At 56.7% G+C, this 10763-nt stretch overlaps 1 protein-coding gene across 2 annotated transcripts in view; it reads left to right on the forward strand.

Annotated features, from left to right (window-relative positions):
* Positions 1-226: 226 nt before the first annotated feature.
* The window catches only part of LOC138303513 (zinc finger protein 268-like), a 39189-nt gene continuing 28652 nt past the window's right edge, over positions 227-10763 (forward strand). Inside the window, exon 1 of one of the 2 annotated variants that reach the window (XM_069242697.1) lies at positions 227-343. The gene's annotated coding sequence lies outside the window, so the exon portion shown is untranslated. The remainder of the gene's footprint in view (positions 344-10763) is intronic. The other variant, XM_069242698.1, reaches the window with a different exon arrangement.

Raw genomic sequence — 10763 nt, forward strand, 5'->3', positions numbered from 1 at the left:
TGCAGGAGCCCGGGGTGCTCCAGGTACAACCAGGCGCAGAGGGAGCTCTCGGGGGGAGCGGGTAAGAGAGCTCCATTGCCTGGCTTCCGGTTCTATGCGTTGCCTGTCTTCCGTCTTACGTGTTGCCTGTCTTCCGGTCCTAGATGCAGTCGTCTCTTCGTTGCCTGTCTTCTAGTCCTGTGCCGTGCCTGTCTTCCGTCTTACGAGTTGCCTGTCTTCCGGTCCCACCTGTCTGGCAGGTTTTGCTTCTCTCTCCTGAGATCGGGACCGGGCGGCGGCGGTTGAATAAGTTGTTTAATGAACGGCGCCCCCCCCCCCCCCCCCAGCAGCGAGGCGCGAGGCGGTGAGTGCGGACACATTATTGTTTCACAAGCACCTCAGACACCCCGAGGGGCCGGTCCGGGCCTCGCAGGCTCCGCGTGACGCGCGCGGGGTTCGGTGTCTGCGGCCCCGGAGAGCGCGGCCCCCGGCGCGGCACTTTAATGATGTCAGGGGTGCAGTCACATATCTTTAGTTTTAAGGTAACTTTATATTTCTACAACAAGGAGGCAGTGTTCCTCGCGCGCTGAGCTCGGTGTCTTCCTCGTCCTCTTCTCAGGTTTCATGACTTTCCTGGGGCTGACGAGTAAAAACAAAGAGCACTGACAGCCCTGGGTGCATTCACCCTCTCACTGAGCTGCAGCCAGGGCCCCGAGGCAGGTGTTTGTCATCGAAATATCCCCCCCCCCCCCGCAGCCAGACAGACAGACAGGCGTCATCTGCAAAATAAATAAATGAACTCAGACAAGAGTCAACCCACCCCAGACACTTCCTGCCTCCTTACCTCTCTCCTGCATCAACCCACCCCAGACACTTCCTGCCTCCTTACCTCTCTCCTGCATCAACCCACCCCAGACACTTCCTGCCTCCTTACCTCTCTCCTGCATCAACCCACCCCAGACACTTCCTGCCTCCTTACCTCTCTCCTGCATCAACCCACCCCAGACACTTCCTGCCTCCTTACCTCTCTCCTGCAATAATCCACCCCAGACACTTCCTGCCTCCTTACCTCACTCCTGCAATAACCCACCCCAGACACTTCCTGCCTCCTTACCTCTCTCCTGCATCAACCCACCCCAGACACTTCCTGCCTCCTTACCTCTCTCCTGCATCAACCCACCCCAGACACTTCCTGCCTCCTTACCTCTCTCCTGCAATAATCCACCCCAGACACTTCCTGCCTCCTTACCTCTCTCCTGCAATAACCCACCCCAGACACTTCCTGCCTCCTTACCTCTCTCCTGCATCAACCCACCCCAGACACTTCCTGCCTCCTTACCTCTCTCCTGCATCAACCCACCCCAGACACTTCCTGCCTCCTTACCTCTCTCCTGCATCAACCCACCCCAGACACTTCCTGCCTCCTTACCTCTCTCCTGCATCAACCCACCCCAGACACTTCCTGCCTCCTTACCTCTCTCCTGCATCAACCCACCCCAGACACTTCCTGCCTCCTTACCTCTCTCCTGCATCAACCCACCCCAGACACTTCCTGCCTCCTTACCTCTCTCCTGCATCAACCCACCCCAGACACTTCCTGCCTCCTTACCTCTCTCCTGCATCAACCCACCCCAGACACTTCCTGCCTCCTTACCTCTCTCCTGCATCAACCCATCCCAGACACTTCCTGCCTCCTTACCTCTCTCCTGCATCAACCCACCCCAGACACTTCCTGCCTCCTTACCTCTCTCCTGCAATAATCCACCCCAGACACTTCCTGCCTCCTTACCTCTCTCCTGCATCAACCCACCCCAGACACTTCCTGCCTCCTTACCTCTCTCCTGCATCAACCCACCCCAGACACTTCCTGCCTCCTTACCTCTCTCCTGCAATAATCCACCCCAGACACTTCCTGCCTCCTTACCTCACTCTCCCCTGCAATAATCCACCCCAGACACTTTCTGCCTCCTTACCTCTCTCCTGCATCAACCCACCCCAGACACTTCCTGCCTCCTTACCTCTCTCCTGCATCAACCCACCCCAGACACTTCCTGCCTCCTTACCTCTCTCCTGCATCAACCCACCCCAGACACTTCCTGCCTCCTTACCTCTCTCCTGCAATAATCCACCCCAGACACTTCCTGCCTCCTTACCTCTCTCCTGCATCAACCCACCCCAGACACTTCCTGCCTCCTTACCTCTCCCCTGCAATAATCCACCCCAGACACTTCCTGCCTCCTTACCTCTCTCCTGCATCAACCCACCCCAGACACTTCCTGCCTCCTTACCTCTCTCCTGCAATAATCCACCCCAGACACTTCCTGCCTCCTTACCTCTCTCCTGCATCAACCCACCCCAGACACTTCCTGCCTCCTTACCTCTCTCCTGCATCAACCCACCCCAGACACTTCCTGCCTCCTTACCTCTCTCCTGCAATAATCCACCCCAGACACTTCCTGCCTCCTTACCCCACTCCTGCATCAACCCACCCCAGACACTTCCTGCCTCCTTACCTCTCCCCTGCAATAATCCACCCCAGACACTTTCTGCCTCCTTACCTCTCTCCTGCATCAACCCACCCCAGACACTTCCTGCCTCCTTACCTCACTCCTGCAATAACCCACCCCAGACACTTCCTGCCTCCTTACCTCTCTCCTGCATCAACCCACCCCAGACACTTCCTGCCTCCTTACCTCTCTCCTGCATCAACCCACCCCAGACACTTCCTGCCTCCTTACCTCTCTCCTGCATCAACCCACCCCAGACACTTCCTGCCTCCTTACCTCTCTCCTGCATCAACCCACCCCAGACACTTCCTGCCTCCTTACCTCTCTCCTGCATCAACCCACCCCAGACACTTCCTGCCTCCTTACCTCTCTCCTGCAATAATCCACCCCAGACACTTCCTGCCTCCTTACCTCTCTCCTGCAATAATCCACCCCAGACACTTCCTGCCTCCTTACCTCTCTCCTGCATCAACCCACCCCAGACACTTCCTGCCTCCTTACCTCTCTCCTGCATCAACCCACCCCAGACACTTCCTGCCTCCTTACCTCTCTCCTGCAATAATCCACCCCAGACACTTCCTGCCTCCTTACCTCTCTCCTGCAATAATCCACCCCAGACACTTCCTGCCTCCTTACCTCTCTCCTGCAATAATCCACCCCAGACACTTCCTGCCTCCTTACCTCTCTCCTGCATCAACCCACCCCAGACACTTCCTGCCTCCTTACCTCTCTCCTGCAATAATCCACCCCAGACACTTCCTGCCTCCTTACCTCTCTCCTGCATCAACCCACCCCAGACACTTCCTGCCTCCTTACCTCTCCCCTGCAATAATCCACCCCAGACACTTCCTGCCTCCTTACCTCTCTCCTGCAATAATCCACCCCAGACACTTCCTGCCTCCTTACCTCTCTCCTGCATCAACCCACCCCAGACACTTCCTGCCTCCTTACCTCTCTCCTGCATCAACCCACCCCAGACACTTCCTGCCTCCTTACCTCTCTCCTGCATCAACCCACCCCAGACACTTCCTGCCTCCTTACCTCTCTCCTGCAATAATCCACCCCAGACACTTCCTGCCTCCTTACCTCTCTCCTGCATCAACCCACCCCAGACACTTCCTGCCTCCTTACCTCTCTCCTGCAATAATCCACCCCAGACACTTCCTGCCTCCTTACCTCTCTCCTGCAATAATCCACCCCAGACACTTCCTGCCTCCTTACCTCTCTCCTGCATCAACCCACCCCAGACACTTCCTGCCTCCTTACCTCTCTCCTGCATCAACCCACCCCAGACACTTCCTGCCTCCTTACCTCTCTCCTGCATCAACCCACCCCAGACACTTCCTGCCTCCTTACCTCTCCCCTGCAATAATCCACCCCAGACACTTCCTGCCTCCTTACCTCTCTCCTGCATCAACCCACCCCAGACACTTCCTGCCTCCTTACCTCTCTCCTGCATCAACCCACCCCAGACACTTCCTGCCTCCTTACCTCTCTCCTGCAATAATCCACCCCAGACACTTCCTGCCTCCTTACCTCTCTCCTGCATCAACCCACCCCAGACACTTCCTGCCTCCTTACCTCTCCCCTGCAATAATCCACCCCAGACACTTCCTGCCTCCTTACCTCTCTCCTGCAATAATCCACCCCAGACACTTCCTGCCTCCTTACCTCTCTCCTGCATCAACCCACCCCAGACACTTCCTGCCTCCTTACCTCTCTCCTGCATCAACCCACCCCAGACACTTCCTGCCTCCTTACCTCTCTCCTGCATCAACCCACCCCAGACACTTCCTGCCTCCTTACCTCTCTCCTGCAATAATCCACCCCAGACACTTCCTGCCTCCTTACCTCTCTCCTGCATCAACCCACCCCAGACACTTCCTGCCTCCTTACCTCTCTCCTGCAATAATCCACCCCAGACACTTCCTGCCTCCTTACCTCACTCTCCCCTGCAATAATCCACCCCAGACACTTTCTGCCTCCTTACCTCTCTCCTGCATCAACCCACCCCAGACACTTCCTGCCTCCTTACCTCACTCCTGCAATAACCCACCCCAGACACTTCCTGCCTCCTTACCTCTCTCCTGCAATAATCCACCCCAGACACTTCCTGCCTCCTTACCTCACTCCTGCAATAACCCACCCCAGACACTTCCTGCCTCCTTACCTCTCTCCTGCATCAACCCACCCCAGACACTTCCTGCCTCCTTACCTCTCTCCTGCAATAACCCACCCCAGACACTTCCTGCCTCCTTACCTCTCTCCTGCATCAACCCACCCCAGACACTTCCTGCCTCCTTACCTCTCTCCTGCATCAACCCACCCCAGACACTTCCTGCCTCCTTACCTCTCTCCTGCATCAACCCACCCCAGACACTTCCTGCCTCCTTACCTCTCTCCTGCAATAATCCACCCCAGACACTTCCTGCCTCCTTACCTCACTCTCCCCTGCAATAATCCACCCCAGACACTTCCTGCCTCCTTACCTCTCTCCTGCAATAATCCACCCCAGACACTTCCTGCCTCCTTACCTCTCTCCTGCATCAACCCACCCCAGACACTTCCTGCCTCCTTACCTCTCTCCTGCATCAACCCACCCCAGACACTTCCTGCCTCCTTACCTCTCTCCTGCATCAACCCACCCCAGACACTTCCTGCCTCCTTACCTCTCTCCTGCATCAACCCACCCCAGACACTTCCTGCCTCCTTACCTCTCTCCTGCAATAATCCACCCCAGACATTTCCTGCCTCCTTACCTCTCTCCTGCATCAACCCACCCAGACACTTCCTGCCTCCTTACCTCTCTCCTGCATCAACCCACCCCAGACACTTCCTGCCTCCTTACCTCTCTCCTGCATCAACCCACCCCAGACACTTCCTGCCTCCTTACCTCTCTCCTGCAATAATCCACCCCAGACACTTCCTGCCTCCTTACCTCTCTCCTGCATCAACCCACCCCAGACACTTCCTGCCTCCTTACCTCTCCCTGCAATAATCCACCCCAGACACTTCCTGCCTCCTTACCTCTCTCCTGCAATAATCCACCCCAGACACTTCCTGCCTCCTTACCTCTCTCCTGCATCAACCCACCCCAGACACTTCCTGCCTCCTTACCTCTCTCCTGCATCAACCCACCCCAGACACTTCCTGCCTCCTTACCTCTCTCCTGCATCAACCCACCCCAGACACTTCCTGCCTCCTTACCTCTCTCCTGCATCAACCCACCCCAGACACTTCCTGCCTCCTTACCTCTCTCCTGCAATAATCCACCCCAGACACTTCCTGCCTCCTTACCTCTCTCCTGCATCAACCCACCCCCAGACACTTCCTGCCTCCTTACCTCTCTCCCTGCAATAATCCACCCCAGACACTTCCTGCCTCCTTACCTCTCTCCTGCAATAATCCACCCCAGACACTTCCTGCCTCCTTACCTCTCTCCTGCATCAACCCACCCCAGACACTTCCTGCCTCCTTACCTCTCTCCTGCATCAACCCACCCCAGACACTTCCTGCCTCCTTACCTCTCTCCTGCATCAACCCACCCCAGACACTTCCTGCCTCCTTACCTCTCTCCTGCATCAACCCACCCAGACACTTCCTGCCTCCTTACCTCTCTCCTGCATCAACCCACCCCAGACACTTCCTGCCTCCTTACCTCTCTCCTGCATCAACCCACCCCAGACACTTCCTGCCTCCTTACCTCTCTCCTGCATCAACCACCCCAGACACTCCTGCCTCCTTACCTCTCTCCTGCAATAATCCACCCCAGACACTTCCTGCCTCCTTACCTCTCTCCTGCATCAACCCACCCCAGACACTTCCTGCCTCCTTACCTCTCTCCTGCATCAACCCACCCCAGACACTTCCTGCCTCCTTACCTCTCTCCTGCATCAACCCACCCCAGACACTTCCTGCCTCCTTACCTCTCTCCTGCATCAACCCACCCCAGACACTTCCTGCCTCCTTACCTCTCTCCTGCATCAACCACCCCAGACACTTCCTGCCTCCTTACCTCTCTCCTGCATCAACCCACCCCAGACACTTCCTGCCTCCTTACCTCTCTCCTGCATCAACCCACCCCAGACACTTCCTGCCTCCTTACCTCTCTCCTGCAATAATCCACCCCAGACACTTCCTGCCTCCTTACCTCTCTCCTGCATCAACCCACCCCAGACACTTCCTGCCTCCTTACCTCTCCCCTGCAATAATCCACCCCAGACACTTCCTGCCTCCTTACCTCTCTCCTGCATCAACCCACCCCAGACACTTCCTGCCTCCTTACCTCTCTCCTGCATCAACCCACCCCAGACACTTCCTGCCTCCTTACCTCTCTCCTGCATCAACCCACCCCAGACACTTCCTGCCTCCTTACCTCTCTCCTGCATCAACCCACCCCAGACACTTCCTGCCTCCTTACCTCTCTCCTGCAATAATCCACCCCAGACACTTCCTGCCTCCTTACCTCTCTCCTGCATCAACCCACCCCAGACACTTCCTGCCTCCTTACCTCTCTCCTGCAATCAACCCACCCCAGACACTTCCTGCCTCCTTACCTCTCTCCTGCATCAACCCACCCCAGACACTTCCTGCCTCCTTACCTCTCCCCTGCAATAATCCACCCCAGACACTTCCTGCCTCCTTACCTCTCTCCTGCATCAACCCACCCCAGACACTTCCTGCCTCCTTACCTCTCTCCTGCATCAACCCACCCCAGACACTTCCTGCCTCCTTACCTCTCTCCTGCAATCAACCCACCCCAGACACTTCCTGCCTCCTTACCTCTCTCCTGCATCAACCCACCCCAGACACTTCCTGCCTCCTTACCTCTCCCTGCAATAACCACCCCAGACACTTCCTGCCTCCTTACCTCTCTCCTGCATCAACCCACCCCAGACACTTCCTGCCTCCTTACCTCTCTCCTGCAATAATCCACCCCAGACACTTCCTGCCTCCTTACCTCTCTCCTGCATCAACCCACCCCAGACACTTCCTGCCTCCTTACCTCTCTCCTGCAATCAACCCACCCCAGACACTTCCTGCCTCCTTACCTCTCTCCTGCAATAATCCACCCCAGACACTTCCTGCCTCCTTACCTCTCTCCTGCATCAACCCACCCCAGACACTTCCTGCCTCCTTACCTCTCTCCTGCATCAACCCACCCCAGACACTTCCTGCCTCCTTACCTCTCTCCTGCAATAACCCACCCCAGACACTTCCTGCCTCCTTACCTCTCTCCTGCATCAACCCACCCAGACACTTCCTGCCTCCTTACCTCTCTCCTGCATCAACCCACCCCAGACACTTCCTGCCTCCTTACCTCTCTCCTGCATCAACCACCCCAGACACTTCCTGCCTCCTTACCTCTCTCCTGCATCAACCCACCCCAGACACTTCCTGCCTCCTTACCTCTCTCCTGCATCAACCCACCCCAGACACTTCCTGCCTCCTTACCTCTCTCCTGCAATAATCCACCCCAGACACTTCCTGCCTCCTTACCTCTCTCCTGCATCAACCCACCCCAGACACTTCCTGCCTCCTTACCTCTCTCCTGCATCAACCCACCCCAGACACTTCCTGCCTCCTTACCTCTCTCCTGCATCAACCCACCCCAGACACTTCCTGCCTCCTTACCTCTCTCCTGCATCAACCCACCCCAGACACTTCCTGCCTCCTTACCTCTCTCCTGCATCAACCCACCCCAGACACTTCCTGCCTCCTTACCTCTCTCCTGCATCAACCCACCCCAGACACTTCCTGCCTCCTTACCTCTCTCCTGCATCAACCCACCCCAGACACTTCCTGCCTCCTTACCTCTCTCCTGCATCATCCACCCCAGACACTTCCTGCCTCCTTACCTCTCTCCTGCATCAACCCACCCAGACACTTCCTGCCTCCTTACCTCTCCCTGCAATAATCCACCCCAGACACTTCCTGCCTCCTTACCTCTCTCCTGCAATAATCCACCCCAGACACTTCCTGCCTCCTTACCTCTCTCCTGCATCAACCCACCCCAGACACTTCCTGCCTCCTTACCTCTCTCCTGCATCAACCCACCCCAGACACTTCCTGCCTCCTTACCTCTCTCCTGCATCAACCCACCCCAGACACTTCCTGCCTCCTTACCTCTCTCCTGCAATAATCCACCCCAGACACTTCCTGCCTCCTTACCTCTCTCCTGCATCAACCCACCCCAGACACTTCCTGCCTCCTTACCTCTCCCCTGCAATAATCCACCCCAGACACTTCCTGCCTCCTTACCTCTCTCCTGCATCAACCACCCCAGACACTTCCTGCCTCCTTACCTCTCTCCTGCATCAACCACCCCAGACACTTCCTGCCTCCTTACCTCTCTCCTGCATCAACCCACCCCAGACACTTCCTGCCTCCTTACCTCTCTCCTGCATCAACCCACCCCAGACACTTCCTGCCTCCTTACCTCTCTCCTGCATCAACCCACCCAGACACTTCCTGCCTCCTTACCTCTCTCCTGCATCAACCCACCCCAGACACTTCCTGCCTCCTTACCTCTCTCCTGCATCAACCCACCCCAGACACTTCCTGCCTCCTTACCTCTCTCCTGCATCAACCACCCCAGACACTTCCTGCCTCCTTACCTCTCTCCTGCAATAACCCACCCCAGACACTTCCTGCCTCCTTACCTCTCTCCTGCATCAACCCACCCCAGACACTTCCTGCCTCCTTACCTCTCTCCTGCATCAACCCACCCCAGACACTTCCTGCCTCCTTACCTCTCTCCTGCATCAACCACCCCAGACACTTCCTGCCTCCTTACCTCTCCCCTGCAATAATCCACCCAGACACTTCCTGCCTCCTTACCTCTCTCCTGCATCAACCCACCCCAGACACTTCCTGCCTCCTTACCTCTCTCCTGCATCAACCCACCCCAGACACTTCCTGCCTCCTTACCTCTCTCCTGCATCAACCCACCCCAGACACTTCCTGCCTCCTTACCTCTCTCCTGCATCAACCCACCCCAGACACTTCCTGCCTCCTTACCTCTCTCCTGCAATAATCCACCCCAGACACTTCCTGCCTCCTTACCTCTCTCCTGCATCAACCCACCCCAGACACTTCCTGCCTCCTTACCTCTCCCTGCAATAATCCACCCCAGACACTTCCTGCCTCCTTACCTCTCTCCTGCATCAACCCACCCCAGACACTTCCTGCCTCCTTACCTCTCTCCTGCATCAACCCACCCCAGACACTTCCTGCCTCCTTACCTCTCTCCTGCATCAACCCACCCCAGACACTTCCTGCCTCCTTACCTCTCTCCTGCATCAACCCACCCCAGACACTTCCTGCCTCCTTACCTCTCTCCTGCAATAATCCACCCAGACACTTCCTGCCTCCTTACCTCTCTCCTGCATCAACCCACCCCAGACACTTCCTGCCTCCTTACCTCTCTCCTGCATCAACCACCCAGACACTTCCTGCCTCCTTACCTCTCTCCTGCATCAACCCACCCAGACACTTCCTGCCTCCTTACCTCTCTCCTGCATCAACCCACCCCAGACACTTCCTGCCTCCTTACCTCTCTCCTGCATCAACCCACCCAGACACTTCCTGCCTCCTTACCTCTCTCCTGCATCAACCCACCCCAGACACTTCCTGCCTCCTTACCTCTCTCCTGCAATCAACCCACCCAGACACTTCCTGCCTCCTTACCTCTCTCCTGCATAACCCACCCCAGACACTTCCTGCCTCCTTACCTCTCTCCTGCATCAACCCACCCCAGACACTTCCTGCCTCCTTACCTCTCTCCTGCATCAACCCACCCCAGACACTTCCTGCCTCCTTACCTCTCTCCTGCATCAACCCACCCCAGACACTTCCTGCCTCCTTACCTCTCTCCTGCATCAACCCACCCCAGACACTTCCTGCCTCCTTACCTCTCTCCTGCAATAATCCACCCCAGACACTTCCTGCCTCCTTACCTCTCTCCTGCATCAACCCACCCCAGACACTTCCTGCCTCCTTACCTCTCTCCTGCATCAACCCACCCCAGACACTTCCTGCCTCCTTACCTCTCTCCTGCATCAACCCACCCCAGACACTTCCTGCCTCCTTACCTCTCTCCTGCATCAACCCACCCCAGACACTTCCTGCCTCCTTACCTCTCTCCTGCATCAACCCACCCCAGACACTTCCTGCCTCCTTACCTCTCTCCTGCATCAACCCACCCAGACACTTCCTGCCTCCTTACCTCTCTCCTGCAATAATCCACCCCAGACACTTCCTGCCTCCTTACCTCTC

This window comes from Pleurodeles waltl, chromosome 7 (genome assembly GCF_031143425.1).
Source record: "Pleurodeles waltl isolate 20211129_DDA chromosome 7, aPleWal1.hap1.20221129, whole genome shotgun sequence".
NCBI lineage: Eukaryota > Metazoa > Chordata > Amphibia > Caudata > Salamandridae > Pleurodeles > Pleurodeles waltl.